This window comes from Rhincodon typus, chromosome 8 (genome assembly GCF_021869965.1).
Source record: "Rhincodon typus isolate 14 chromosome 8, sRhiTyp1.1, whole genome shotgun sequence".
Classification (NCBI taxonomy): domain Eukaryota; kingdom Metazoa; phylum Chordata; class Chondrichthyes; order Orectolobiformes; family Rhincodontidae; genus Rhincodon; species Rhincodon typus.
The window spans coordinates 36,782,570-36,807,853 of NC_063339.1; the positions used below are offsets into that span (position 1 = coordinate 36,782,570).

The 25,284-nt window shown below is 40.0% G+C and overlaps 1 long non-coding RNA gene across 2 annotated transcripts in view; it reads left to right on the forward strand.

Annotated features, from left to right (window-relative positions):
• The window catches only part of LOC125483650, a 52,848-nt gene extending 33,789 nt beyond the window's left edge, over positions 1–19,059 (forward strand). The window contains exons 1-3 of one of the 2 annotated variants that reach the window (XR_007262592.1): positions 2,827–3,026; positions 9,983–10,058; positions 18,737–19,059. This is a non-coding gene — a long non-coding RNA (uncharacterized LOC125483650). Of the gene's footprint in view, positions 1–2,826; positions 3,027–9,982; positions 10,059–18,736 lie in introns of those variants that run through there. The other variant, XR_007262594.1, reaches the window with a different exon arrangement.
• The last annotated feature ends 6,225 nt before the right edge of the window (positions 19,060–25,284 follow it).

Genomic DNA, 25,284 nt, shown 5'->3' on the forward strand with positions numbered 1-25,284 from the left:
TGGTAGAAATATGGAACGTGCTCCCTGAGAGAATGGTGGAGGCAGGTTGTCAGTGATCCATTCCCTCCCTCCCTGCCTGCACAACATTAAGCTGTGAACCACATTAAGAGCTGGGCTATCCACTTGGCTCTCAGCCTTGCAGACGTGCTCTAGCGCTGACAGCTGCTGGAGGAGCTGGTCTCGTAGTTTGGGCTATACAGTTTGCAACTCTTTCTGCACATGTGATTGCCTGAAATGAAAGAAGCATCCTGGAGTCTGCAAATGGAACAAACACGCACTCTGGGGATTCCGGTTCCCTACCGAGTTTCTATTTATTGGAATGTCTAAACATTACAGAAATAAATTAGAGATTTGTTAAAATGTGTTAAAACATACTCACCATTTCTTTATCAATCAACAATTTCCCATTCGTTGGCATCATTTTGGTATTAAAGTCACCTGCAATTCACTTACTTTTCATTTGCTCTACAGACGCTTGTTCAATTATTCAGAGGAAGTGATACACTTTGTGATGTATCAATACAATTATGGTAACATAATGCTTCAGTTTCTCACTTGTAATGCAGACTCTAGGACTAATGATCCAGAGAAGCAGGACTAAATTTCAAGCCCCTGATCAGGCACGCACAGAATTCCCTGTTCCTGGCCATCAAGTCAGTTCCCTGGCTTAATTCCATCATTTTCTTGGACAGAAAATGGGAACGCCAGGGTTATCTAACCACAAGCAACAGATAGCTAATTGATGAGGATAATGGATTTTCCATCACTCTCCAAGTCCCTGGGGGAGGCAGGAAATAGTCTGGCTGCTTGAAGAAAGCCTCCTAGCACTTGTTTAGTGTGAATGATGTTGTCTAGTCAGTTTTAGTGGCCCTGTCTGCTCACCTGGTGTCAACTGCAGCCAAAAGTCATTCTGTGGAGACATTCACCCCCATCCCCCCACCCCCACAGCGGTGACCTAGCTGCAAAGGCTTGTAAATTTGTAAAAGTTAGAGGCAGCATCTTCACTTTCAGTATCCTATTTCTCACTTTTCTGTCAAACTGCAAGGCCTCCAACGGACCCTCCAGCATTGGGAACAAAAACAAAGTTGCTGGAAAAGCTCAGCAGGTCTGGCAGCATCTGTGAAGCAAAAAACAGAGTTAACGTTTCGGGTCCGGTGATCCTTCCTCAGAACTCAGTTCAATTCAACTCAGTTCTGAGGAAGGGCCACCAGATCCGAAACGTTAACTCTGTTTTTTCCTTCACAGATGCTGCTAGACCCGCTGAGCTTTTCCAGCAACTTTGTTTTTGTTCTTGATTTACAGCATCCGCAGTTCTTTTGTTTTTTTTTCTCCAGCATTGGGAGCCTGTCCACTATTTTTAACTCACCATCAGTTGGCCAATTCAAAGAAAATCACGAGCCGGTGACTGTTTCTCCTACAGTGCAGGCCTCTGGTTCCCATTTGAAATGCAAGGTATCACCTGGGGCCCCTCAGGAAGAATCCTGCCCATTTATTCAAATCCCATCATGACACTGAGACTTTAAAAACTTAAATACCCATTTGGTATTAGAGGGCTTGAGTATTGCTGAAATAGGCACATTTTGTTGAAGCTTTTCATCTTGCATCTTGCACAAAGTAAAATCTGTCTTTTTTCACTAATATTTAAAATTAATTAATTAAACAAAGAAAAGAAAATCAGCAGTACTGTTTTTGTAACAAATGAATTGTCATAAAATCTATCTGGCGTACACTTTCGGGAAAGGAAATTCAACATCGTTACCCAGTCTAGTCCACACCTGATTCCGGACCCACTACAACGTGGTTGACTCTTCAGCACCCTCGGAAATGGCCTGGCTAACCATTCAGCTTTATCAAACTACTGCACAAAATTATAATAATAAAAATTGACAAACCGCCTGGCATCATATTAAACAACAGACTGGAATGCAATAGAGGGCACATCCTTCTCAGTTGACCACGCAGTGCCTCCTCATTAATATCTGGGGCTTTTTTTCCAAATTTCGGAGAGGTATTCTTTAAGCTCTAAAAGCAAAACTCTGGCATATTTATTTCTATCATAATCACATAATCATATCTTTTAGACTATGTCCCAGAAACATCTGGGAACATCAGTATTGACTTCAGACCCCATAAAGTTTCACTGCATCAGGTCAAACAACATCATTCACACTAGCAAGTACTAGACAATGACACTGTCCAGCAAGTGAGAATCTAACCAACCCGCTTTGTTGTGAGCGTGTTGGCAACGGGTGCATCAGTAGCACTCTTGTTTCAGATCACAAGGTTTGAACCCCATTTCACAACCTGAGTACAAAATCAAAGCTGATATGCCAATATAATATGAAGTAAAAACCACAATGTGAGAGATGCCATCTTTTGGATCAAATGTTAAACTTAGGCTTCAGGTGGATATAAATATCCTGTTTATGGAAGTTTTGCCATGCACATATTAGCTACCCTATGTCCTACATTACACTAGTGAATGTACTTCAAAAAGCACTTTGGAAAATTATGTGGCTGTGAAAAAGTGCTTTATAATAGCAAAGTGTTTTTTATTGCAGTCACTGAATCCCCAATATTTTGGTGTTTTCCATTCACTAGAGACTTAACTGAATCAGTCATGCTTCATGTCATATACAAGGCACAAGTGAGAAGTGTGATGTAATACTTTCCAGTTGTCTGGATAAGTGCAGCATCAACAACACTCGAGAAGGACAACAGCATCCAGAACACCATAAATATTCATCTCACCATGATTTGTGCACCTTGCCTGTAGTACATGCCAGGTTCAAGATGCGCAATTCACCAGAGCTCTTTGACAATTAACTCTCAAACTCATGTTGCACAAGAACACCACAACGTTCATCTCCAAATCATACAACATCCTGACTTGAAAATATATTGCAGTTTTGTCATCGTTGTTGGATTAAAATCCTGGAACCCCATGGCTAACACCACTATGGGAGACCACCATTTCCATAAGGATTGCACTGGTTCAAGATTTTGGCTTGTCAGCATTTTTTCAGGTACGTTTGGAGATAAGCAATTAATACTGGTCTTTCCACAAATCAGAAGTGAATTTTAAAACGTTATTTTGTTTTATAGGAGGAATTTTACCTTACGGGGAATTTTAATGTTATTCTTGTAATTTAAAATTTGTTTTCTGCTTGTGGGCAAGGCTGCATTTGTCTATACTTAGTTAAAATTAAAAAAGTGGTTGTTATTGTCAATGTTTGCACTTCCAGCTGAATGATGCACTGGTCATTTTAGAGGACATTAAGGAAACCATGTAGTGCAGAGCTGGAGTCACATGTAAATCAGTTGCATAAATGTTGTAAGATCCCTCCCGCAAGAACATTAGTGAACCAATTAAAAACAAAATACTGCAAATGCTGGAATCTAAAAAAAATGCAAAAATGCTGGAGAAACTCAGCAGGTCTTGCAGCATCTATGGAGAGGGAAACAGATTTAACTTTTCAAGTCCAGTATGACTCTTCTTCAAAACCAGTCTGGTTTTCATGACAGTTAACAATTTGTCCAGGTATTTAAGCAGATAGCTCTTTCTCCACATGGTTTACATCCAATAATGCATAAAAATTACATCATCAATAACAAATAAGAGAGAGCTGAAAAACTGAATACTAGGCTTAGTAAAGTAATTCGATTGGAAATATGAATTTAGATTGTTTGAAACAGACAAAAACTGTTAAAGCTGAATGATCTTGTTTTATGGGATGATTAACAATGTTTAGGTTTCTGGCATTGTATAATAAAGGCCTATGAATGTTAATGGACTTTGTTCATTTGAAAGTTGAATGTAGTATGATGGTAAAATAAAGTACACCAGTATAAATGTTAATGTGATATAATCCATACACTGCAGTTGAACTTTTTTCTTAGTTCAATCTAGCATGAGAGGTCCTCAACAACAAAACCAGAAGTTGCTGGCAAAGTTCGGCAGGTCTGGCTGCATCTGGGAAGAAAAACCAGAGTCAATGCCTGAGGTCCAGTGAGCCTTCCTCAGGACAGGCCCTCACACTTATTGTCTACAGGATAGTGTTTTTTTGTTGCACCAATGCAATTGTTGAACTTAATGAAAGCTAAGAATCCTGCAGTACTTTATCACTTTAATGAATAAATCTATGTAAGTCAGTTGCTGCACAGTCACGTCTTTTCCCTACTGAATTGTTCATGTTGCTATGGAGATACAGGGTGTAATGGTTTTTACCAATAGGAACCGAAGATAAGATGTGGAAAGCTGATGTCATGCTATTATTTGAATGACACTGTGCCCTCTGCTACTGGGAGATGGATTCCAATACAGTTCTGAGAATTTTAATCATTGTGTTCTTTTTTCAATTGGCAACAGTTAAACTGTATTGACCTAGAACAGACACAAATTTGTGTTGAAGCATCCATAACTTTTTTGGAGTAAACACACAGCCTGTACTCCAGTTTAAAAAAAATGCACAGTCATTTACGTTTTTAATCATCAGTTCATCAACCTACCCTCTTGAGATTCCTTAGTCAATAATCACCCACTAACCATCCCACCATGCCACTCCACTTTTCTTCTTTGAGGAGAGAAACTAAGATGGGAAAAAGCAAGTTATAAAATTCTCCTTAGTGCTGAGTGAAACCCACAACTCAGCCTCTGCACCAAAACATATGCGCTGTCTACATCTGTCCACGTCATGCCCTCCATAACCAGGCCTTGGAAGATTGCTTGAATGACCTCCTGATACTTTAAAATCTCCATTTATATTTCAATTACAACACTTCAGTGGTGTTTTCTTTTTTTCTAGAAATATCACTTGCTTATGAACATTAATAAGAGATCTCACAAGATCATCACATTTTTAAATGTTACTGCTTATATTCTATAGATAGGTTTGTAAGAAACAAATTTTCAATATGTTCTTGGTGTTTTTAGTAAAAAGTATTTTAAGGACTGCATTTAACTTTTCTAATTAAAAGAAGCTCAGCGTGGCTTTATTTGAAGATTATTTGCAAAATAAATTACTGATTGTGTGATTACGACAGTTTTTGTGGCACAATTCTGAATGTTTCAAGTGTATTTTACAATATGATACATCCATGTTAATGAGCAATGGAATAGTAGAGGAATAATAAGCATAATTTTTGAAAATATTTCCCTCTGACCCACCAATCATTTATGTTATGATATAGTTAGCTAATTCTTAAGTGCTTTCTGTAATTTCTAATGATCTACAACAACAAAAAAATTATATTTATATGATTGTTATAATGAAGTGAGGAGGTATCGAATAGCTCCCCTTTTCTTAATCTCCTTGTTAGATCACATAGAATTTGTTGAAAAGGAATAACTCACTAGTTCAGTAAGCATTTATCTGTTTCTGCTATGATCATCAAAGAACCAAGTGGACAGATTTTCTTGAGTTGACACAAAGAAAGACATTAGCTTTGTTACATTTAAAGCAATCTGAGTAAGATAATAAAATATGTTCAGACCTTAACACACACATACACTTGAAGTTCACACATTCACAGGGATAGAGATTACACAGTGGGAAGGACAGATTAGTCAGATTAGAGTTCAGAGAAGTAGTCATAGGGTATACAGTCTGTGGAAATTGTAATTCCAAGATGGCGGAGTGGAGCAGAAGCATTTGGGCCTGAGTCCTGTGCTCGGGGATTGTCTACTTCTGTCTGCCTTTCTTGTTTTGTCTTTTTCTATTTTTTTTAACTTTTTCTCTTTTTTTCCTCTTTTCAGTGGTAGAGGTCCCCTTCCCAGAGTGTTGGCAGCAGTGGTAGCTGTTCCCTGGAGTGTTGGCAGCAGTAGGAGCAGGGGATTGGCGACAGTGGGTTTCTTTGCTGAAATGGTGGTCCCAGGAGGTGGCAGCAGCAGCAATGTCAGCTTCGGTGGGGTGGGCCCAGTGTCAAGTTTGAGCCAGGTTCAGGACCTGGCTGCTTCAGTGGCGAGATTTGCCCTGCGCGGACTCCTGGCGCCGATGATGATGTCAGTGGAGGCAAGATGGCACTGAAGAACAGCAACACGGTTCCAGCAGTGGTGGTGCAGCTCCAGACCATAGCTGGGCCCGGGTACCTGAATGTGATGGTGGCATGTGGGGCCTGCGTTCACAGATGAGGGATGGATTTTGTGACTTTGTTTTTCTGGCAGCGAGGACTCATGGCAGAGGCAGGGAGTAATCTAGATGTTTTGATTTCTTTTGGATGTTTCTTTTATTTCTGCTTCTGTTTTTAGTCTTGTCTTTATGTACTAAGATGGCGTCGGAGAGTGGTGACTTTACACTTTTCACTGAACTCCTGCATTCCTGTACTCGAGTACATATGACAATAAAATCTAAAAATTCTAAAATCTAAAAGATTGATGACTCAGCTGGCTTCTGGCTGAATTTGGTGGTCCTTCAATTTAAAAAATACAAATGTATGATTTGGCTGCTCTCCTGGAGATAAGAATGTGGGGTTGACCTCTTTCGATCAGTTTCAAGCAGATCCCTGCATGGTCATCGTCAGCAAATAGGGTTCAAAATTTACGAGGTAAGCTTATTTGGGAGGAAGGAGGGAACTCACGTGTGTCACTTCTCATCAGCATCTCAGCCACTTGTCTACTGAGAAAGCTGAAGTTTAAACACACAAAAGTTGGGCATATCACATGACTTTCACCCAGTGATTCACAACTGGTCATTGCTTGTGTATTCCTCCTTGCAACTTAATCCCCTCTCACAGCCAGGGTTCCATATTCAATGGATTAGGCTTGAAGGATTTCAATTGTAGTTTGATCATACCATGTCTGGGAAATCCTTCCCTCACGATCAGGGTTCTGTTGTCCAAGTAATTAGGTTTGATGGCTCATCTTCACCAGCAGAAAACTCAGGTGATTGCCTTGATGCCCTGATAATGGGTATATGATTGTAATTCGGTCATTTCCCTTGAATTGTCCTTGATGGATCTTTACAAACATGGTGCCACCAGCTCAAACGATTGGAATGTGGAAGGTACAGTGATGCAAACTGAGAAGTCACCTTATTACAACTCAACTTTCATCTCATAAAATGTATTTCCATGACATAATGTTTTTGGCATATTGTAATATTGTAAAGTGCTTCAAATGAGCATTATAAAACAGGCAAATCACACAAGGAGAGATAGGTCAGGCCTAGACAATCAGTCATGACAACCCATTGCAATTAAAATCGGGATATGCAAGATGCCAGAATTAGATAATCACTGAAATCCTGGTGGGTTGTGGAGCTGAAGAATATTATTATAAGAGCGAGACCACTGAGGGATTTGAAAACAAGAGAATTTTGAATTCAAGACATTGCTTGACCTGGAGCCAAAGTGAGTCAAAAATCACGGGTGCAATAAGTAAGTTGGACTTTGTGTGAGTTAAGACTTGGGCAGTAGAATTTTGGATGACTTAAGTTTATGGATGTTGGAAATGTGGGAGCCCTGTGAGGAGGACATTGGGATTGTCAGATGTGATGCCAGTGTCCAATTTCCACAATGCCTTCACTGGATAGCAGCCCCTGATCTGCTTCTCTTTCTGGTGTAGTCTGCTGCTGGCATTGCAGCCTCAGTTATTAACTGGCAAGAGCCTATGTTTGTTGCATTCCATCTTCTTGCTCCTAAGTTTCTCGGAATATTGGGTTTAAGAAACCCCAAAGATATTCCATTAATTGAACTGTGTGACGAGAGAGACCGTGTCCATGAATTTCATCCATAGAGCGAATGATCAGTGAAGTTTACAAATATTTCCACTATCCAAAGGCCCACCCATCATTAGGCTTCCACAACTTCAATCCCAAATCCTGGCAATGTGTATACATCTAGAGAAATTGCAAAAGTGGTCACTGCAACCCTTATGATAGAACCTCTTGGCCACCACTGTCCTCATATCCCCTTCAAACTTCTGTCCCACCAATCCACCATCACCACACTCAGGTTGCAAGGCCTTTCTCTTCTCCACTCCCCAGTGCCTCCGATCACGCTTCACACTAATCTCCATCCATTACCGCTGATTTACCCTTACTACTTCCAAGCCTCCATGCAAGTTGTCATTCTCTTCCTCTACTTCTTTTCCCAGAATTAAGAAAAGAAAACTTCAGGTCTGCAAGTACAAACCCACCATGTGAGGCATGACATGTTGTAAACACACAACACTGAGTTACTTTTGACATCTGAACCCATCATTGGAAATTCAAAATTTCAACTCCTGTCTAATTCAGTCAATACACATTATGTGTGTCACAGGCTTCATGCTACCCCAGACAGCTTCAGTTGTCCAGTATTTAATGGGAGGAAATTTCTACTTGTGTAGTACCAGATGTTAGATAAGCATTCTGCTGCAATTTTGCTTACAAAATGAAAATGTGTCGGAACTAAAATATCGACAATGTCTTTAATTAAAATAATTACTTCCTCAAAAGTGAAGCCTTCACTGCTAATTTAATTATTGTGTGATGATGTGAGACTACTTGCAACATTACGTTTCTAGGTATCTTGTGTGGTATTATTAGTCAATGGACCTCATTGACTGGTTCATAAAAGATTTTTTACCACCATCAAATAGTTTGTAAAGTCTGCAAATTGTGTTACAATTTTACAGTGCAAATAGGCAGACGAACACCATGTAAACTACTCTCAGCTGTACCAGACATTGGGGTGCTTAACTAGCTATGGAGACAACTCAGAACAAAGTACATTCTCAACAGGCCTTCACTATGTCCCACAGACTCCCACACCCATCAAGTCTGAAGCAACCATTCATCATGCCTGTTTTGGACCAAAGAAGAAAATTCTCCTTGAGTTTATAAAGTGCTGCTTTGCTTCACACAAACAAGTCATTGGAAATGTAATAATGAATGATCTTAACAGTGAGGATTATAATCAACTTGGTATCAACAGGGGGTTGTCTGGGAAAAGGTCATTAAGTAAGATTTAAATTTGTATGTACAGTCTGACAACAAAGGATTTATGATTAAAGATTAATGCCTCATCCACAGAAATGCATTTGTGGAGGCTCTTTGTTCAGGATCTCTTAATTATTTTAGAGATTCATAGAATAGTTATATTATGCATGCTTTAAAGTCTGTCAAAAATAATTTTATATTTATACAAATATTCTTAATTGTTTTTTGATGGTTCTTTATTAATATTTACTGCAACATTTTGTGCTTTTCAGGCAGGGTTCCCACCACGTTCAATTACACAGATCTAGGCACCACATAATGACTTTTTGTTTTCACAACTCACCAGCAATTGCAAAGATTTCAAGGGGGCATTGATTGCCATGTCACTTTGTTAAAAGGAGACCAGGGAAAATGGGACAGAAGCCATATGTGACGGTTGCCATGGAGCTTCCACCCATTAAGTTTCGTGAGAAGAATAGCTATAGAAGGCCATTTGGTGCATTGGAGACCAAGTAAATTGAAGTTTAGCCAGTGTTGCTGTGAGATCATTGGAATGTATTCAGATGAAAGAGTATGAGTGATAGCTCTGTCTTGTAGAAAATCGGCAGTCTTCAGCACAGGTCTATGACAAAAGAGTCAGGGATGTATTTTAAAAACCTTGATCTTAGCAACAGTGCTCGCAATGTAATAAAAGAATTCATTGGTGATACTTGTGTTCTGCAGGGCTTAAAAGTATAATGCAATACCTTTTATTTTGTCATTGAAGTGCCAACAAAAAAAACTTGCCGTGCAAACAAGAATTAAGTTCTGAAATAAATGGATTCCTGTTGTTCGTCAGTTTAGCTTAAAATCCCTTGTAGCCATTTATAGCTATTCTTCTTCTGAAATTAAATTTAACATTTTAAAGACAATAATATAGTGTAAGTGGATTACATTTTTAAACAAGGATAGTGGCCTAAAATTGGCCTAAAATCCACTAAAATTGACAGCAACAGTATTCAGACATACACACAATAACATGAAAATCTAGAAGCTGCTATAAGTATGTGTTTGCTTTGTTGCAGAGTGCAATATAGAGGTTCCTGCAAAGTGCAATTTCCAGTACAATCATGGTGAAAACCTCAACTGCTTCATTTAAAGGTACTGAAAATGTTACATCTTGTTGAATAAAATGTATCAGGGTTTTAGCAGACTAATTTGGAAAGAAAGTATTTTATATTTGTGGAGAATCAAATTTCTCTCAAAGATTGAAAATCCCAAATTATTTTAAATTTATTTTTCTTTCATTTAAAGTCAATTTCTTTCTATTCTTGTTTTTATCTAAATACAGTTATGTTTATGTTGCAACTTGAAATTTCAAAATAAAAGTTGAGGAAAATTTAATGAGTATAAGCCTCTGTTTTCTGTGTGTGACTATTTCAATGACATTGGTTGTCTACCTCCTTGCTGATATTGCTGTTGCTGCATGCCAAGACATTCCCTTGACTTGGCACCAGAATCAAATATCTGTCGGGAAAGAGGAAATTCTGGCCATAAGGTCACTGGATAGTTGTGCACAGTTTTCTTTGATGTTAACGGTGATTGTGTTTGTTTCACATTGACTATGGAATCCATGTCACATGTCACTGTGCTACCAAATCAGAAGTCATTGGTTCACAACCATCATTTGCTTCATGGTGACTTCCTCACTTTAATCACACTGTGAAGGAAGATGGAGTATTCAAATTAATTACTTTCCCATGGAGAACGTCATTCAATGTCAATCCAGTCTGGGATGATCTCATAAACTCAAAGCACCTACCCATCCAGTCAGGAAAGAGATCGGTAGAGATATAAGAATTGCTGTATATGTAGTTAATATGAATGGAGAAAGTGCTTGTTTATATATGTCTGTTTTCTTCCAATTAATGACCTATTAAGTCATATTTTCAAAAAAGAGTATAGTTTTAATTTTGATTTTTGTGTATAATTGCAGAGTAAAACAAGAATTATTCTGTTTTATTGATAGAGGATTTCAGAATGGTGAAATTTTGTAGAATAGATGTTTCAAGGCTTATCCTTTCATGACTTAATGTTGATGTACGTAAACATGACTTAGATCCCACAGCTTGATTTATTCATGTGCATTTTACATAAATTCTAATGTGATATTTATATTGACAGCTAAATGTTCGACTCATTAAAGGGTAAGTCATACAAACTTATTTTAGAAAGATCCCATAAAAAGGAGCATAATTTGACAATTTTACATCAAAGTAAACAAAGTGCATTAAATAAAATATACATAAGGAGATAAATATCAATTATTGTCCTTATATTTTGTATTTGCTTATTGAATATGCTTAGAAATAACACAAATGCAAAGAATATTTGGGAAGAGAATTATTAGACAGGAGTAATCTAATTAAGGGGTGCAAATTATGATATAAACCATAAAAGTTAACCTTGAGTATGTTATACCACTATCTAATGTCACTTCATATCTACGACAACTCCATCCCATACCTCCCATCATCCACCCCTCCCATTGTTAAAGTCATACTACTCTATTGAAGTTCTATTCTAGTGTAACTTCATGTAGATCTATTTATGCCAACAGCCATCATCAATGCAGACAGCTACTCAAGTAATTTGAATTATTAATCACTACTGACCTTCCCATTAGAGCAATTACAGTTAAAATGTAATTATTACCAATTGCTTGAAAAATAAACAAAATATTTATTGGAAATTCTAATCCAGTGCTTCTTATAGGCAATTATAGATTTAAAATCATTTATGAAATTAATATAGACTTATATTTATGAAGTAGACTGAAATATTGTTTTAGGTCCTGGAAATAAGAATTGGAGCAGCTTGGGGGCTGCAGAACCTGCCGCAGGAGGAAACAATGACCTACTTGGGATTTTCAAGAAATTTGCCCCCCATCTTTGATGAGCATGGAGGCAGGTTCTCTGTCCAATTAAGGACGCAATCTGAGGACTTCCAGCTTGAGAAGAGCAAGCTGCAGTAAAGTGTGCATCAACAAGGTGCCCACTTACAAATTTATTTAAAAATGCAAATAAAGGGCCCTCTTGTGCAGCAGTGATAGTGTCACTATTGCTGGACCAGGAGGCCCAGGATCAAGTCCCACCTGCTCTAGCAATGTGCAATAACACCTCTGAACAGGTTAATTAGAAAAATAGTTTAATTTTTAAAAATGTAAATAAAAATCAGAAAACACAACAAGATCACCACTGTCAGGCTTGAGGAGTTTGTTTTAATGCAACGTGGAAAGTGTTTTCTGCCCGTCCCTAATTGCCCATGCATGAAGTAGTTTGTTAGGTCATTTTAGAGGAGAGGGAGCCAATTACATTGCAATAGATCTGGAGTCACATATAGGCCATAAAGGATAAGATTGTAAAAGCCAATCAGGTTCACAGTACATTTGTGAACCTGATGGGCTTTTACAATCAATGACAGTTTCATGGTTCCTTTACTGAACCTAGCTTTCACTTCCAGATCTGGAGAAGAATTGGGAGGTTGGGTGTGGGGGCGGGTGATGAAATCCCTTCAAAGGGTGACATTCAGCTACAGCTGCACCCAGGCAGGCAGGAGCTTGTAGACCTGCCTGGATCGCTTGTTCTGCAACGAGGTATCCACTTCCAGGCAAACTGTTCTCCCTTGCATTAAACAATTGCAAGCTGACTGAGAAATCCCAGTTGGACTCCTTTCAGCGCTCTCAATCCAGTCCCAAACCTACCTTGGCCAGGCTGAACAGGAAGGAGCTTGGAAAACCAGCATACTGAGAACCAAAGTGTGGAGCTGGAGGAACACAACAGGCCAGGCAGTATCAGAAGAACGGGAAAGCTGACGTTTCAGGTCGGGACCCTTCTTCAGAAATTCAGATTTCTAAAGAAGGGTCCCGACCCGAAACGTCAGCTTTCCTGATCCTCTGATGCTGCCTGGCCTGCTGTGTTCCTCCAGCTCCACACTTTGTTATCTCTGACTCCAGCATCTGCAGTTCTTGCTATCATACTGAGAAGCAATACTGTCTTCAGGCTCTGTCCACATTATGACTTTGTGGGGTTCACAAATCTTGTCCAGTGCCTTTCACTTCCCTGAACTTGCTTTGCAGCTTTTGAAACGCAGTTGCTAATGTACTGTAGGAAAATATGCTGCCAGTTAGGTAATGGATCATAATGGATCAATTACTCTGAGTTTTAATTATTTAAGGCAATTTAGTGTCATTAAGATAGGCAGTGTGTATAATTCAAAAAGTACTGTATTCCTTTTCATTGCAATCATCGTAGCATTTGGGTTAAGAATGACTGGTAGGATTTACAGCTGTGTAAATTATTTAAATACTTGTCCCAATGATGCATCTGGAAACAATAATAAACTTTGATATTTAAGGAAATTAATACTTTAATATTTATATTTATATTCCTTATTATTTACAATTATGCATCTCATGACTATTCACAATTTATGAAAATAAATATATGGTACAAGAATAATTTTAAACAATTACTAGTTAATTAAATAATTTAAAATAATTAGAAGTGCATCAACAGCTTGATGTGATAAGTCCTGTGTATGGGTGAAAAGACTAAGCATGGGGATTTCAATGAAAGAGTGTGTGCACACTATGAGGTATGGCTTTCCTGCCTCAGTCATCCTGTCTGAGAATGGACAGAGACTATTTGAGTTCTGCTTCTAAAATGAGCTTTGCGTAAATAAGATCTCTTTTCTCAGAACAAACCATGCCACAAGATGACCACAGGGTATTAGCATCAGTTGGATTTGATCATTATCAGCTGCGACTGCATGAATAACATGCTCAATACATGCAACTATAACAGCACTGACTTTGGTACAGATCACTCTGTGGTGTGCATCAGAATTAGAATGAAATGAACCCTGAATGTTTTCACTTAAAGATAGAAATGCTATCATGTATCAACATTGGCCATACTGCTTACCCAGATAAAAGCCAACAGGCCCTCAGCTTTATTGAACAGGATCTTTCTGGCATTCCCACATAAAGTGTAGAAGCAAAATGAAACATATTTTGAGACACCATCTACAATACTGCATTCTCAACATATGGGAAGCTGACTGGTTCAAGGCTAACATCATTGTGATGGAACCTATTATTGAAGCCAAACAGTGGGCTATCATTAATTACAAGAGAGATACAAGTGAGAAGACTCTGAATGCAAAAGAACCACTTGAATAAAGACAGACAGACTGGTAAGTTGTGCACAATGACTATTGATTAAAAATAGGATCAGACAGGGTTGTGTCTGGCACCAACATTCTTTGGGGTATTTTTCCCTTTGCTCGTCCCATATGTCTTCACACCAGCAATGTAGGATGTCTACTTACCTATTTGAACTGATGGAAAGCTGTTCTACCTTGATCCCATGATATACAAGATAAGGGTGCATAAAGGCATCAAAAGGATAGATATTTTCATGCCCATGAAGTGTTTAGTTTGACATATCTTCATCAGCAAGACAAATATCATGGTCCAGGATGTTGCCATGTGCCTACACTGGAAATTGTTGACAGCTTCATGTATTTGGGCATTACAATCAACAGCAATGTGTCACTTGATGCCGAAGTCAACTCAACACGTTTTAATTATTATGTACAAACTCAGCAAGTGAGTGGGAAACAACAGCAACCTGATTGAAAAACCAAACAGTAAGACAACAAAGCCTGAACGCTTAGGGTGCTTCCAAACAGTGGTGAGACATGGACTACATATGCTGGGCAGGAGAAAAATATGTATCCTCAACATCTCTTGGCAGGACAGGATCACCAACTCACAGGTCCTGGATTGCCAACAGAGTCTTTATTTATTTATTTATTTATTCACGGGATGTAGATGTCATTGGTTAGGCCAGTATTTATTGCTCATACCTAATTACCCAGAAGGCAGTTGAAAGCCAACCACATTGCTGTGGGTTTGGAATCACATGTAGGCCAGACCAGGTAAGGATCGCAGTTTCCTTCCCTAAAGGACAGGAATGAACAGAAATAAATGGATTTTTTCCAACAATTGGCAATGGTTTCATGGTCATCATTATACCGTTAATCCCAATTTTTAAAAAAGTTGAATTCAATAATTCAATTGGGTTCCCAGAGCATTACTTGGGTCTCTGGGTTAATAGCCCAGTGATAATACCACTAGTTCATTGTCTCCCCAAAATCAGCTGTGATATTTGGAGGCTTCCAGACGTGGTTCTGCACACCATATATCATGGTTATTGGGCATCTGTGTTGGGTCAGGGATGCCTTTTGGCAGCTGCATCCATGACTTGGCAGACCTCTTCAAAATACCTTCTGCTCATATTGAATGGGGAGGGATCTAGAAATATTCCCATGAAAATGAACTGTCCTGTCTTTCCGCTGCCTTGGAAACCATACCCAGTGCCATTACAAATCCTGTGATTATAACGAAATAGAACTAATCTTGGAACGTGGAATGTGAGTCACTTGACAACCCAAAGTGTGTTCACCTAGAAGGATAAATCATGGCCCAGGCACAGCATTGACATCGTTAATCTTAGTGAAACCCACCTCACTGTGAGGGGTACCTGAGGGAAGCCAGTGGAGGGCATATCTTCTGGAAAAGGAAGTCAGACGGTGACTACCCCCATCACAGAGTCGGTTTTGCCATGAGCACAGGATCTTTGCTTCACTCTCTGAACTACCATTGAGGGTCAATGAGAAGCTGATAAAATTACACCTACATCTCAGCCATAACCAACATGCCACACCACTGTCATCAGCGCACACACACCAAAATTAGGTTCCAATTATGAAGTCAAGGAAAGGGTCTACCTCAATCTTGATGGCATCCTTGCTTCAATCCTCAGGGACAACAAGATCATTCTTCTTGGTGGCTTTAACACCCGAATTAGACATGACTACAAGTTTTAGAATGGAACTAGTGGCAAAAATGGTGTTGGGAAGACCAACACCAATAACATTCTGTTCTCGACCATGTATGCTCAACTTGGTCTGTTCATGATGAACATGACCTTTCACCAGAAGAACCAGTTCAAGACCACATGGAGGCACCTGAGGTCCAAACATTGGAATCTTCTGGTCAACATCATTGTCTGAGGCAGAGACCCGAGAGGTGTGCTTGTCACAAGAGCTGTGGAGAATTTTGAACATTGCTGGACAGAGCACTGAATTATGGTAATTAAGTGCCCAGACACTGAAAGACCAAAAACACTGGTCAGAGAAAGCTGAATGCACCTGTCTTGAACGATCTGAAACAACAGAATGAGTTCCAGCATAGTTGCACAGTGCACTGGATCAAGTGCCTACCATTGATGCCATCTACATCCAGTCAAATGGAGAGCAACTTACGTCTGCTGTCCTAGACACCTTCATTCATAAAGTCATGGTTTGCTCCATGACAGAACCAGGCTTGGTTTAATGCCAGTTACACCCAGATCCACATTCTTGAGTGGAAGTGAGCAGCCTTCTGGGACTTGACAAAGACACCTATATAACCAGCAAATTATGGCAATGTACAATCTCCTGAAGACTATAGTCCACCAATCTATTTGTGACAGGAAGAACAACTGATGGGTGGAGAAGGTGCATGGGATTCAGGCGTATGCTGACCAGCATGACAAGTGCAACCACTTCCAGCCAACAAGGTAATCTGTGGGGTAATAGGAACTGCCAATGCTGGAGAATCTGAGATAACAAGGTGTAGAGCTAGATGAACACAGCAGGCCAAGCAGCATCAGAGGAGCAGGAAAGCTGACGTTTCGGGCCTAGACCCTTCTTCAGAAACCCTTTTATGGAAACTACAGAGAAATTTCCCTCCTATCCACCATTGGTAAGATCCTGACCTGCATCCTCTTAAACTATCCTACCACTGAGGACCTCCTTCCAGAAACCCAGTGTAGCTTCCGACCAGCTCACAATACTGAGCGCATGATCTTCGTGCCTGAGCAGATGCAGAAGCAAAAGCTAGAATCGTTCCACAATATTGGGCGTGACCAAGTCATTTCATTCTCTTTAGTTGCCCATTGAAATTTGTCACCACCCTGAGACTCCTGCATGAAAACATGATCCTCCTGAGTGGAGGATCTGAAGTGGACATCTTTTCATCAAAACAGAGTCAAACAAAGTTATGTAATTACCCCCCTTCTTCATCATAGAACATAGAACATAGAACATTACAGCGCAGTACAGGCCCTTCGGCCCTCGATGTTGCGCCGACCTGTGAAACCAATCTGAAGCCCATCTAACCTAAACTATTCCATTATCATCCATATGTTTATCCAATGACCATTTAAATGCCCTTAAAGTTGGCGAGTCTACTATTTTTGCAGGCAGGGCATTCCACACCCTTACTACTCTCTGAGTAAAGAACCTACCTCTGACATCTGTCCTATATCTATCACCCCTCAATTTAAAGCTATGTCCCCTCGTGCTAGCCATCACCATCCGAGGAAAAAGGCTCCCACTGTCCACCCTATCTAATCCTCTGATCATCTTGTATGTCTCTATCAAGTCACCTCTTAACCTTCTTCTCTCTAACGAAAACAGCCTCAAGACCCTCAGCCTTTCCTCATAAGACCTTCCCTCCATACCAGGCAACATCCTGGTAAATCTCCTCTGCACCCTTTCCAATGCTTCCACATCCTTCCTATAATGCGGTGACCAGAACTGTACGCAATACTCCAAGTGTTCATCTACTTGATCGTTATCATTCACCTCACCAAAGATAACCTACCACCCAATGTCAGTAATCAATATTATGTGGACGGGAAGCTTTGTAACCTTGGTCACTTCCATATATTCATGCCCTTCATTTTGCAGATAACTGTGATAGTGCATTCCATGTAAAACATGCAAAAGATGCTGATGTTTTCAATACTTTGTGCTTAAACATCACCAAAAGAAGGCCTATCACCAACATTCCCAGGCCAATTGAACCATCCAGGTAGACAGTTGGGTCTGGAGTTTCTGCAGCCCTTCCTCTTTCTGGCCAGCCATCCCTACCATAAGAACAGGAGGAACAGGAGTAGGCCATTCAGCCTCTCAAGCCTATTCCACCATTCAACGAGATCATGGCAGGTCTGAGGCCAAACTCCATACACCTGTCTTTGACCCATATCCTTTACCTTTGTTTAACAAAAATGGATTCATCTGAGTTTTAAAATTAACAACTTATTTAGCATCAACTATCATTTGAGGAAGCGCGTTCCAAACCTCTACCACGTTTTGTGTGTAGAAGTGCTTCCTAACATCTCTCTTGAATGGTCTGGCCCTAATTTTTATCCTAAGACTCCCAGTTCTAGAATCGTGGAACAAATGCAAATACCTGCCACTACTATAAAAGATCTTAATGTGATTGATACTTTATATCACTAACTTTAAACTTCACCAGCATTAATATGTAAATCTTACATGCTCATGTGGACCTCATATGCCCCCTTGAGGATAATTTATTTTTGCCTGAAAACGCTTTCATTTCAGGCAAATAAACAAGATAACTTGTGCTGCTAATGTGCAAACTGATTACCAAAGCAGGGATTTGAGTGTGTCAGTCTAACTGAAAGTTATGTATTATTTTTGTCTAAGCAGTTGTATATAATTTTACATACATACATATGTACCAATTTTAAACAATATATGTAAAATATTAAATATTGCAATTGACTTCATACAAAGTATGAAGATAAAACTTTTGATACATAATGCACCAAAGCTGATGGGTTTTCTTGTCTTTTTTCGGACCAGCTTTCTGCTGGACTATGCTGCACTGCAGTAACTCATCAAATATATTTCAACAGTGCGTCCTTCACTATGACCTCTACCATCTAGAAGGACAAGAGCAGCAATATCATCAGAGTGCCATCATCATCAAGTTCCTCTCAGAGTCACAGATAATGCCGACTGGACATAAATTGCTTTCCTTGGCCATTGCTGAGTCAAGATCCTGAAATTCTTCATTTAATACCATTGTGGGAAATTTTTCATCAAATGGATTGCATCAGTTCAAGATAAAAGCAAACTTGGGAAACTAGACAGTAAGACCATAAGATGTAAGAGCAGAAGTAGGCCATTCAGCCCATTGAGTCTACTCCACCATTCAATGAAATCACGGCTGATCTGATAATCCTCAACTTCATTTTCCTGCCTAATCCCTACAACCCTTGATTCCATTACTGATTACAAATCTGGATATCTCGGCCTTGAATATACTTAATGACCAAGCCTTGACAAATGATGGCAGTAAAGAATTCCAGACTCACTACCCTCTGACAGGAGAAATTCCTCCTCATTTTTGCCTTAAATGGGCAACCCCCACCCCTCCCCAACCATTCTGGAATTATGTCCTCTGATTATGCCTAGACTCTTCCACAAGGGGAAGCAACCTCTCCATGTCTGCATGGACAAGCCCTCTAAGAATGCTACATGTTTCAATACTTTCCTCTCATACTTTTAATCTCCAATTAGCCTAACCTACTCAACTGCTCTGCATAAGAAAATCCCTTCATACCCAAAATAAACCAAGTGAACTTTGTCTTGACTGCCTCTAATTCCAGTATATCTTTCCTTAGATAAGCGAACTAAAGCTATTTACTGTATTCCAGGCGTGGTCTGACCAGTGCCTTCTATAATTTAGCAAGACTTAACAACTGTTATACTCCACTCCCTTTGAAATAAAGGCCAATTTTTCATTTGCCTTCCCCATTACCTGCTAAATTTGCAGTTATTCTTCTATTCTTCCAGCCAAAGTGCAAAATCTCACATTTTCCTACATTATATTCCATCTGCCAAGTTTTTGTCCACTCACTTAGCCTGTTCAATTGCCTCATGAACCCTTTGCGTAATCCTCCCTACTTGCCTTCATGACTATTTTTGTGTTATCTACAAATCTGGCAATAATACATTCACTTCCTTCATACAAGTCATTAATATACGTTGTATATTAATGATACTGATCCCTGAAGCACTTCACTAGTGACAGCGTGTCATCCCAAAAATGTTCCTATTATCTCAACTGTGCTTTTTAATTAGTTTGCCAATCCTTTATCCATCTTAATATATTACCTCAAACACTCATTAAATAGCATATGTACTTTACCAAATGCATTTCAGAATGAGCAACAAACATAATTTTTCAATTGTTGCCTGTATTCTGAAAAGCGATGAGAAAATGCATGAATGGGAGAAAATCAGTTATATACGTAATAGTATATTTTGATTACGTGCTTGTTGTAGATTTTTTTTTGCAATGGAAGAACTTTGCTTATATGTATTGTTTGTCATGTTTTGGGAATACCCCAGCATGTCTCACAGTAAATGAGGTACCTTTTCAAGTGCAGTTACAATTGTACTGAAAGACAAAAAAGCAGTCAATTTGTACACAGTGAGGTCATTTGAGCACCATATAAATAAATCATAAAAAAAGCTGTTTTTGTTGATTTTTTTTGTGAAACATTGACTACTTTTGGTCTTGCTTGTAACAATTCCGTCAGCTTCAAAAGGATATTAAACTGACATAATGGCAGGGAGACTTACAGTGCCTTTCTTCAACTTAATTTGAGGGACCGTTTTAAAGTAAAAGGAAAAAGAAATGGCTTTTGAAAGCTTCTCTTCCAAACAGTAAGGTTCAGATCATAGATTACTTGTAAGTGTGTTAATTAGATAATATAACTTCTATTTCTTGGAGTGTGTGGAGTTTGCACATTCTCCCAGCGTCTGCGTGGGTTTCCTCCAGGTGCTCTGGTTTCCTCCCACAGTCTAAAGGTGTGCAGGTTAGGTGGATTGGCCATGCTGAATTGCTTCATAGTGTCCACAGATGTGGCTTTGTGGGAGAGCCATGGGAAATGCAGGGTTACAGGGTTAGGGTAAGGGGGTGGGTCTGAGTGGGATCTTTGGAGGGTCACCGTAGACTTGATGGACTGAAAGACCATATTCCACACCGCAGGGGATTCTATGATTCAATGACAGATCTAAGATCAATAAAGACAGAAGATAGAGACATGAACACAGGCAGAAACTGATAGAGACAAAACGAGAGCAGAGAGAATGGAAGACACAAACCCAGAAGGATGCACACATGCATATCATGAGAAATAAATTAACGTATGCATAAAAATCCTGAAGGTATATCCCTAACATTTCAGATCAAAGCATCTTGCAGCACAGTAAGAGGCCACTTAGTCATGCCTGTGCCAGCTCTTTGAAACAGTTGTCTAATTCAATACCAAACCTCAGCTTTCCTAAAGAGTCATGTATTTTATTCCTCTTCAAGTAAATGTTCACTTGCCTTTTAAAAATTCAAATAAAATTAGAATCCACATCTTTTCGGATATTGTGAAGAAAATTCTCCTCATTTGCTTTTAGTTTTTTTTCCAATTATTTTTAAATCGAACTCTTTCCCAAGGTTTCTCTTCTTGCTCTGTTAAAATTCTGCAGTTTTGAAAACCTCTATTAGATCTCTCCTAAATTCCCCTGTAACTCACTGCCACTTCTCTTCTGGGCATACCGATCTTGAAGAAGTTCTACTCCTCTCTCTGACAGGATTTCCATTCCAATCTTTTTTCTTGTACACTGACATTCATTTCACTGTTGACTCCTTACTCCCTCACCCCACCCTATCTTCTGCATATAAACTAACATTTTCCTAGCTATGAGACAGCAAGGTGCAGGGCTGGATGAACACAGCAGGCCAAGCAGCATCATAGGAGCAGAGAGGCTGACGTTTCGGGCCTAGACCCATCCTAGCTATCATCAGTTTTGAGGAAGGGACACCGGACCCGAGACGTTAACTCTAATTTCTCTCTACAGATGCTGCCAAACCAGCTGAGCTTTTCCAGCAATCTCTGTTTTTGCTCCCCTTAACCTTTTCTGCCTGAAGGAAAGCAGTCCCAACTTTTCCAATTTCACCAGATAAATAAACTCCCTCAATCTCAGTATCACCATTGTTTTACTCAGCACCTTCTCCAGGATTTTGACATTCATCTCAATGTGTGGTGCCCAAAAATGTACACAATACTCCTAATGAAACCTAAACGGAAAATTGTAAAGGTTTAACATGGCTTCCTTGCTTTCGATTGCAGTGCTTGCACTTATAAAGTATCCAATCCATTTTCTTAACCACTTTATCAATTTGTTCTGTCACCTTCAACTATATATAAATATGCACACCAAAGTCCTTCTGCTCCTGGCCTCCCTTCAAAATATTTAGATTATACTGCCTTCCCATGTTCCTCCCTAAGGGTGCTACTTCACATCTATTACATTAATTTACACCCAGGATGGGTCTGACCATTTCTGCAGTCTGTCAATTTCTTCCAGAAGTCTGCTACTATTGTCCCCACTATTCATTACATTGCCATTGCAAATTCTAAGGTTGTACCAAGTTAAATTAGCACAGATGGAATTGTAGGGGAATATACTTGTATGGATTGTGAATTGTTTCATAGTCACGAAATCAGAGACTAAGAGTAAACAGATCATTCTCTGGATATCAGGCTGTAACTAGCAAGGTACCGCAAGGATCAGTAATAGGTCCAGAACTGTTTATAACCTATGTAAATGATTTGGATGTGAGGGCAGCACGGTAACTCAGTGGTTAGCACTGCTGCCTCACAGCACAAGGGGCCTGGGTTCAATTCCCCCTTGGGCAACTATCTGTGGAGTTTGCACATTCTCCCGGTGTCTGTGTGGGTTTCCTCTGGGTGCTCCAGTTTCCTCCCACACTCCAAAAATGTGCAGGCTAGGTGGATTGGCCATAGTGTTCAGGGATGTGTAAATTAGGTGGGTTTGGGGAATGGGTCTGGGTGGGTTGCTCTGAAGGTCGGTGTGGGCTTGTTGGGCTGAAGGGCCTGTTTCCACAGTCTATGAATTCTATGAATATAAGGCTTCAAGACAACTTGACAGGCTAACTAAATAGTCTAGAACATGGCATATAATGGGTGTCTGGTGGACAGCCTGACATTGGTTATGCTGCAGTTTGTAATAGAATTGGAAGTCCAGCAAGGCTGATTTGACTTCAGGAGCATCTCCCTTGATCTTTTATGCTTTTCATAAGCCTGTGGCAAGTTTCTCGCTCTGCAGCAATGAGTTGCCAATTGAGAAGGAATCTTACTTGTTAAACGCCTTGTGGATGGCCCAACTTGACTCATTAATATTCAGTTTTCTAACTTACCAAACTCGTCAAACAAGCTAGATGTCACCAGACAAGGTTCCTGTTCAATTCAGTTTACCACTGGTTCCAAATGACTCCCATGTTGTACACTGCACTTGGGAACATGAACCAAAATCATGGACTGGTCCAGGCTACAACTTTGGGCTCTTTACTTGTTGTCATAGCACTCACTTATTCTCTGCCTAATTAGAGGCACACAGCATCCGTGCCTTGCATTTCCTTGCCTTGCGTCTTTGTGCTTTGGTCCCCACCCCTCAGCCAGAGATAAGGAGCTTATATCGCTTCTGTCTTGCTGTCTCGGATAAAGGAATGAAGCTTGTCATGGTTGGTAGCAGTCCTCATCCTGTTCAAGGGGGATAGCCTTTGCTCAGGAGATCCTGGCAAATAAGTCAAGAGAAGCCTTCAATATCGGTCCAGGGTATTGGAAATGGTCAGTCAGCCATTCAGGATGGTCACAGTCAGGATGTTTTCCACATAACGGGTGAGGAGATGAATACTGGCAGCCCACGATGTCTTACAATTTTCTGTCCTACTGGGGGCTGCTTTCATCCTGGAATGAAAGAGAGGCAGGTATTCAAGGAAATGAAACTCAGTGCCATAGCAATTACTTTTAGTGCAGGTGGGGAGGTGACTTGAGTGAGTGAGTAGGTAGCTCAGGGGGCATGTAAGGTTAGTGATATCAGAGTTGGGTATGTAACATTGAGTGAGGGAAAATATTGCAGGTATTCGTGAGAGTGGTAGATCACAAGTCTTGGTGGGACTTCGATACAATAGCAAAGATAGAGTGAGTGCAAGGTATTGTAAAGAGTATGGTAGATTTACAAGAGTGGAATGGAGAATGTAATTAACTTTCTTCCTACAGTACTGTGCATTCTTTCAGACAGCTGAAACTCTACTGACCCAGGTGGTAATCTTGGTCTGGTGTTGTGGCCTCCATTGCCAGTTGAGGGAAAGGGACAAACTCTATCTGCACCACTCTATCCAGCAGGTCCTCCAGGTCCCTGCCCAGACGGTGGGGCACCAATTTCCCCCTGTCTGCCATGTCCAGGGAAAATGGGCCGACAGTGCTGGTGCGGGTGTACAATTGCTTTTAAAGATGATGTGGTCACCAAGGGATGCCTGTGAATTCTGGAAAATCCACTGAATGGTGAGTTGTTCTAGGAACAGCACATTGTAAAATGGGAATAGAATTATATGTAAGAAATGCCATTGGGGTGGGTTAGGTAGCTAATGAGATTAACCAAAAACAGAAATTGCTGAAGAAATTCAGCAGATCTGGCAGCATCTGTGGAGAGATAAACTGAGCTAACTTATTGAGTTTAATACAATACAGAAAGAAAACTTGCTTGGTGCTATGTTGGAAATCCATCCATAAAACGTAATGCAACTTGGACTTATCCAAAAAAAAAATAAGATTTAACCTAATGTAAATAAGTGTGAAGTTATTCACATTCGGTAGAAAAAATGGAGAGGCAGAGTATTTCTTAAATGGTGAGGGGTTGGCAAGTATAGGCATCCAAAGGGATCTGGGTGTTCTTGTCTATGAGTCACTAAAAACTAACATGCAGGCAGTTAGCAAGACAATCAGTATGTTAGTCTTCATTTCAAGAGGATTTGAGTACACAAGAAGTTTTCCTACATTTGTACAGAGCCTCAGTGAGACTTCACCTGGAGTATTGTGTACAGGTCTCCATATCTAAGGAAGGATGTACTTATCATAGAGGGAGTGCTATGGAGGTTTGCCAGATTAATCCCTGGGATTGCAGGATTGTCTAATTGACAAAACTGGGTCTGCATTCTCTGCAATTTTGAACAAAAAGAGATGATCTCGTTGAAATATACAACATTCTTATGGGGAAAGACAGAGTGAATATAGGCAGAGATAGTAGGAACTGCAGATGCTGGAGAATCCGAGAAACAAGGTGCAGGGCTGGATGAACACAGCAGGCCAAGCAGCATCATAGGAGCAGAGAGGCTGACGTTTCGGGCCTAGACCCTTCATCAGAAAAGGGGGAGGGGAAGGGGGTTCCGAAATAAATAGGGAGAGAGCGGGAGGCGGATAGAAGAGGGATAGAGGAGAGGATAGGTGGAGAGGAAACAAACAGGTCGAAGAGGCGGGGATGGAGCCAGTAAAGGTGAGTGTAGGTAGGGAGTTAGGAAGGGGATAGGTCAGTCCAG